The sequence below is a fragment of the Octodon degus genome, unplaced genomic scaffold, assembly GCF_000260255.1.
Source record: "Octodon degus isolate 3935 unplaced genomic scaffold, OctDeg1.0 scaffold00003, whole genome shotgun sequence".
Lineage (NCBI taxonomy): Eukaryota > Metazoa > Chordata > Mammalia > Rodentia > Octodontidae > Octodon > Octodon degus.
This window is the reverse complement of record NW_004524579.1, coordinates 1,536,369-1,542,047: the sequence shown is the minus strand read 5'-3', so window position 1 is coordinate 1,542,047 and position 5,679 is coordinate 1,536,369. Positions and strand designations below refer to the sequence as shown.

The 5,679-nt window shown below is 42.5% G+C and overlaps 1 pseudogene; it reads left to right on the top strand.

Annotated features, from left to right (window-relative positions):
* Positions 1-2,468: 2,468 nt before the first annotated feature.
* LOC101564231 lies at positions 2,469-3,498 on the top strand (annotated as a pseudogene).
* Positions 3,499-5,679: the final 2,181 nt, after the last annotated feature.

Here is a 5,679-nt window from a genome sequence, read left to right as displayed (position 1 = left end):
AGGATCTTGCTACATTTCTTAGGCTGGGCTACAGTTTGCCATCTTCTCACCTCCATCTCCCCGAGTGCTATGATGACAAACGCGTGCCACTAGGAAGTGCTGCATGCACATCCTGAGCTAGAATTAAGAGACGGATACACTTAAGCACAGTCCAAAGCATGCTGGGATGTGTCCTACATATATAGTTACAAGCCAAGGATTATAGGATGCCATGATAAGAGGCTGCCTCTGGCTGGAGAAACCGGACAAATCATCCTTGGGGAGACAGAACTTGAAAGATGTATAAATTTGCAGAGAAAGGGTGTGGAGGAGGATGGAGGATCTGAGATGGAGAGAAAGCAGGGTCTGATCATGGCATGGGGTACAGCTGGGTTTCCCTGGACCCAGAGGATGCAGACTAGAAAATGAAGGTGGAATTGACAGGGCTCTGGGATTGGGGTGATCTTGTTACAGGGTCCAGACTTCAGCTGGAAGCTGTTGTAGAATCACATGAGGTGATTCTGCGGATATTTATGGAAGGGGGATGCAGGCTTGATTGGCTGGGGGTCGTCCATCTGTTGGTGGAAAGGGAGTTGGGGCTATTTTCTCAGTTCGTCTATTCAAGGCCTACAAAGCAGGCTAAGAGCTGACTATTAAAATGTATGAGAAATTAAGACATCACTTTGGGTGTCCAGGCAGCAAACTCAGATGCCTACAGGGCCAGCAAGTCACAAAAATCAGCAAGAAGCAGCAAGCTATACCAGGTCTCCTGTTTCAAGTGATGGCCCCTCCTCAGTTCCGTGGGGCCACAGCTCTGGCTTCTCAACAAAACTTGAAAATCAAGACTTTTCTGTGAGAGGTCTAGATACGTAAGTGTAGGAACTCGTTCTTTTTTTAAATGTACAGGCCAGGCAAGACATCTGCAGACTAGCAGTTTGTAACTCAGAGTTATGAAATAATAGGACAATTTTAGACGTTCTAGAAAAATTCCACTTGGGTTGAATCGCACAGTAATAGCAGAAGAACTAACTCATTTGAGGGGATAACTTTTATAGAAAAAGCAACTGCAATGCTAACTTCTAGCTGTGTTATTTAAACATGAAAATTCAAATCCTAGCCTCCCTTAACAATAGCAATGCGGGAGGTTACCAGGGAGGTAGCTCAGTGGAATAAGTGCTTGCCCTTGCCAGGCAAGCGCAAGGTCCTGAGTTTGATCCCTGATACCAAAAAAAAAAAAAAAAAAAAAAAGTTAAAAGTTAAAAAAACAATAGCAATGCATGCGCGCCAGGCTCCTTGTTAAGGGCTGTCCAGATAGATGATCCTTCTCCTTTAGTTCTCACAGAAATCCCATGAAATGGGCACTGGTATCCCAGTTTTACACGTGGGAACACTGACAAGTTGAAAAAGCCACAGGAGGCTTGGAACAACACTTACACACAACCTGGCATGCACCACTTCCAGGTAGTATCTTGAACTCAATCTTTTCTGGTTTCCTAACCCAAAAAGTGAACTTGTTCTGACACTGGCAAATGCAGTGTCCACTCTTATAAGATTCTAGTCCAAAATGTCCCAGCAGGACCTTACTGGTTGCAGAGGTGGAGTTACATCCATGACAGGGGGCGGCCTCTGAGGAGACCTCTTGTCCCTGCTCCACCGTTCTTCCAGGAAGCACCCATGGCTTATGGCAGTGTCCCAGTGCATTCCTTCAGACTAACAAGCATCTGTAGGAGACTCCTGCTCAGTTCCCTGTGGATCTCTCTCTCTCTCTCTCTCTCTCTCTCTCTCTCTCTCTCTCTCAGAGAAGAGTCTGACATTGTATTTTACCAATGCCAAACGCAGGTGATGCTTAGATCATGCAAGTATGGAAAGTGGTGGGTAACAGCATTGCATTCCTGCAATCTGGGATAGAAGTTGATAAAGACCTTTTGGGGATCCTGGAATGATGTGTCTTTTTCTGACTTTACTGATGTCTACTAAATAGTAGCTGGTATGTCTCATTCTTTTGGAGACCACGCTGAATACAATCACAAGATAGCTAAGATAATGGTACTACTAATTTCTATTGGCTATGGAAAGGTACAGTTAATGCTTTTTTTTTTTTTTTGACCAATTTTACATGCTTACTTCTCGTAATCTGAACAGCTGCTTTGACTATAACAATATGCAATGTAACAACCATTGTTGATTTCCTATCATCTTGTTTTGAAATTCTGTATCATTTTTAAGGGTTTTTTTTCTTATTTTTTTATTCTCTTTTAAAAAACAAACGGGGTCTTGCACCGAGTAATGTGGAGTTGCTAGTAGAGGAGGAGTGCGGAGAGTTCTGTGGTGAAGCAGGAGGAGGGATTCGTGTAGGCATCAGAAGAAGCCTTGATCTGAACTACAAAGAGGGAGGCTGATGCTGGATGCTTTACTGAGGACTGGCATTGGAAAGTCGTGAGGTCACTGTGGAACCGTGAGTGGCGGCAGCAGCGGCGGCGGCCATCAAATTTGAAAACAATGGAGAAGAGTCAAGAAAATGTCCAAAGAATTCTTCTAGAATCCTACAGGTACTTACTTCCATTACCAGGTAAGCAAGTGAGCACAAAACTTTCACAAGCATTTAATCATTGGCTAAAAGTTCCGGAAGACAAACTACAGATTATCACTGAAGTGACAGAAATGTTGCATAATGCCAGTTTACTCATTGGGGATATTGAGGACAATTCAAAACTCCGACGTGGCTTTCCTGTAGCACACAGCATCTGTGGAACTCCATCTGTCATCAGTTCTGCCAATTACGTATATTTCCTTGGCTTACAGAAAGTCTTAGCCCTTGATCACCCGGACGCAGTGAAGCTCTTTACCTGCCAGCTTTTGGAACTCCACCAGGGACAAGGCCTAGATAGTTACTGGAGGGATAATTACATTTGTCCCACAGAAGAAGAATATAAAGCCATGGTGCTGCAGAAGACAGGAGGACTATTTGGATTAGCAGTAGGTCTCATGCAGTTGTTCTCTGACTACAAAGAAGATTTAAAACCACTGCTTAACACACTTGGACTCTTTTTCCAAATTAGAGATGATTATGCCAACCTCCGCTCCAAAGAATACAGTGAAAGCAAAAGTTTTTGTGAAGATCTGACAGAAGGAAAGTTCTCATTCCCTACTATTCATGCTATTCGGTCAAAACCTGAAAGCACCCAGGTGCGGAACATCTTGCACCAGAGAACAGAAAACACAGATATTAAAAAATACTGTGTCCAATATCTTGAGGATGTAGGTTCTTTTCAGTGTACTCGGAATACTCTTAGACAGCTTGAGTCTGAAGCCTATAAACAAACTGAGGCATGTGGTGGAAATCCTGAGCTAGTATCTTTAGGAAAGCACTTAGGTAAGATGTTCAAAGAAGAAAATTAATAATATTAAGCCATTCTTGACTGACACATAAAACTTCTTTTAGTTATTTTTTTGCCTTTTAACCTATCGGCCTTTCACAAATTTGGACCCAGCTATAAACCGCCAAAATCTGAAAAAGTAAGAGTGAAATTGTTTCAATGGAGAAACATATCCAGATATCTAATACAAAGTCAAAAGACTCAAAGGAATCACATTTATGTTAGTCTAATTTAAATATTAGAATTTGTAGCAGATCATTGTGACCAACTGTCCCCTACTTCAGCAAATGTTCTGTGGATCTTTTCAATATGAGACTTCCAGAAATTTTTATCTGAATAGGTCCTTACTACTATTATAGGCAGTTTGCCCAGTTGCCTCCAGTGTCACACCAGTGACTACATAGGACCAGTGTGTCTAGCAGACTGGCCCAGAGGCCACACCACTGCTTTCTTGAATGCTGCTACTAAGAATATCTTGGCATCCTCTCTGGAAGCCCTGTTACTGAAGCCTGGGAGAAGGCTGAGTGAAAAGTAGTAATCAGATCCTTTTTGCTACTGTCTACCTTTTCTTTTCCCTTCATTGCCACTCTACAAATCTGCTTTTTTAACTAAGGAATCTTCACCTAATGAAATTCACATGCTAGCTCTTTTTCCCCTTTGCAACATATTTATGTCCGAAACTTATTAGTATATCATTTTAAAAAGAATCTAGAGTAAGCATTTTAGGAGGGAACCTCTGAACCTGGACATATTTCCCCACTACTGATAGTGAAAATCTTTAAAAGACTGTGGGCTGGGGAGATAGCTCAGTGGCATAAGTGCCTGCCTACCAAGCCTGAGTTCAATTCCTGTACCCCCTCCCCCCAAAAAATGCTGTTTATCACTAGCACAAAACTGGAGAGCTATCCTTTTTTTCTCACCCAATTGCTGTCTTCCTTTCCACCCTAAAGGCAATAAATGCTTGCATATAAGAGTAGGACCAGATGTGGTGGTGTACACCTATAATCCCAGCACTGCAAAGACTGAGGCAGGAGGATTGCTGCGAGTTTGAGGCCAGCCTGAACTGTATAGCAAAACTGTCTCAAAAAGATGGGAGAAACAGGGAGTAGGCACCTGTAGTCTGATTGAAGGAAACCAAAGCATTAACTCTGTGCCTGACTAAAACTATTCAAAGGCTAGACCATTAAGCACTAATTGCTTTTTTAGGGTCTTACCCCTGACCTAGCTGTATCTTCAGTGTAATCTGCATACCACTAAACTATCTGTGACAGGAAAGGTAAGAAAAATAAAGACTTTGACTCCCATATTAAAAGTGTTCACATCCAAAAATAAAAGATAATGCTTGCTATTGTTCATTTTGCTGGACTGCTTCTGTAACATGTTGAATCTTTTTATCATATACTTGTATGAGAAATTCTTACCTAAGCACTAAACCTAAGTCTTAAAAAGTTGGGTGCTGTCCTTCCTAACTTTTAAAATAATTTGAAGGCCGGGGATACGTAGCTCAGCAGCACAGCACCTGCCCCACACGAGCAAGGTCACCAGTTTGATTCCCGGTACCAAAAAAATAATAATTAGAAACTCCTATTTTGACGGTAATAGAGGAACCATTTAAAATTGGGGTAATTGTGCTACACTACATGGATTTGAATGTTTATGTTTATAAATTGATTCTTTGGAAAAGCCATGATACCTTTTAAAAATCTAATGTGACTATAGGCAAAAATTATTTACCTTTAATTACAAGAATGCTTAAATAAAATGTTTTCCTTGACTAATCAAATTAAAAGAAAATTTAAAAAAAAATGGGGAAAAAACCCGAAAGAATAAAACTTAAACAACAAATGGAAGGAAGGGTGGAGGAGAGCAGATAAGGTGGGAGGTGGGAGTCGGGGAGCCTCGAACGAACCGAAGTTTAACCCTGGAGCCTTCTTCTTTTCCTAATGAGGGAGCGAGGGAGCGGCAGCCTGGCCTTGCAAACGCAGCCTCCTTGCTGCAGAACGTCACCTCCTCTTCAGAAGCGTTCGGAGGCTCTATGAAACCAGGACGTGACCACAGAAGCACCAGCCACCTGTGAGCACAGCTGACGACAGGCGTAAAAAATCCTGCTTGTCTCCTATACTTTAAATGGACTTTCTTTAAAACACAAGTGCTTATCTTACATGTTCAGAATCCGAAGGGCAGGGAATTCTGTCACGCTAAGCATTTACCACAAACCTCCCTTGCATGCGTTTAGGTGTGTGTTCTGCAGGGAGTTCAACCACGGTGTCTCCCAGGGCTGGCGCTCCCCCCAACGCTTGGCCCCCCTCCCCCGCCCCCACGC